Below are 976 nucleotides of genomic sequence, written 5' to 3' on the forward strand. Positions count from 1 at the left end.
GGGAGGGAGGGCAGGGGTAGAGATAAAGGAAAGAAGGAATGTGGGGAGGGAGGAAGGGTAGGAGAAAGATGGGAAGAAGGATTATGGAACAGAAGTAGGAAATAAGGAGGAAAGAAAATTTTATAAATGAGTCAGTAGAAAAAAAGTGTTACATAAAAGAGAGAGAAAAATTGTGTGAGAGGGAGAAGCCAATAAGGAAGTCAAATACAATTGTGTGTGAAGGGGCTAAGATTAAAAAAGAAAGTTACTAGAGGTGACCAGGCTAGCAGGGGAGGGTAGTTAAGGTGACCAGGCCAGCAGGGGAGGGCAGTTAGAGGGATCAGGCTGGCAGGGGAGGGCAGTTAGGGGGATCAGGCAGGCAGGCAAGTGAGCGGTTAGGAGCCAGACATCTTGGATTGAGAGAGGGATGTCCAACTGCCAGTTTAGGACTGATCCCCTGAGGACTCCCAGATTGGAGAAGGTACAGGTCAGGCTGATGGAACGTTCCCTGCACAAATTTCATGCACTGGGTCTCTAGTCTATATATACATACATATATCTTATCTAATAATAGAGAAACATGGTAATTAACCGTAACTTCGCTACCCTTCTCATTGGCTAATCAGCAAGATATGCAAATTAACTGCCAGCCAAGATGGTGGCCAGCAGCCAGGCAACTGAAGTGAACATGAGGCTTGCTTGCTCCAGTGATGGAGGAAGCCAACGTTCCCGGCCTGCCGCAGCCCAGCTCTGAGCTTGCTCTATAAGAAACAATGTTGCAAATATAGAAGCTAAACAAAACCCAGAAACCTGCTTTTAGTCAGCGGGGATCTCAGAGCTGGAGTCGCAACAAAGTTTCAAATACAGAAGGTAAACAAAGCCCAGAAACCTGCTTTCAGCAGCCAAGGTCTCAGAGCTGGAGCTGAGCCTTAGAGCTAAAGCTGGCTCTCAGCTCCAGTGACAGCCATAGAAGGTAAATAAATCCCAGAATAAAAAA

The 976-nt window shown here is 46.6% G+C and overlaps 1 pseudogene; it reads left to right on the forward strand.

The window, feature by feature from the left end:
- Positions 1-976, forward strand: part of LOC102252611 — a 14382-nt pseudogene that overhangs the window by 2248 nt on the left and 11158 nt on the right.

This window comes from Myotis brandtii, unplaced genomic scaffold (genome assembly GCF_000412655.1).
Source record: "Myotis brandtii unplaced genomic scaffold, ASM41265v1 scaffold345, whole genome shotgun sequence".
NCBI lineage: Eukaryota > Metazoa > Chordata > Mammalia > Chiroptera > Vespertilionidae > Myotis > Myotis brandtii.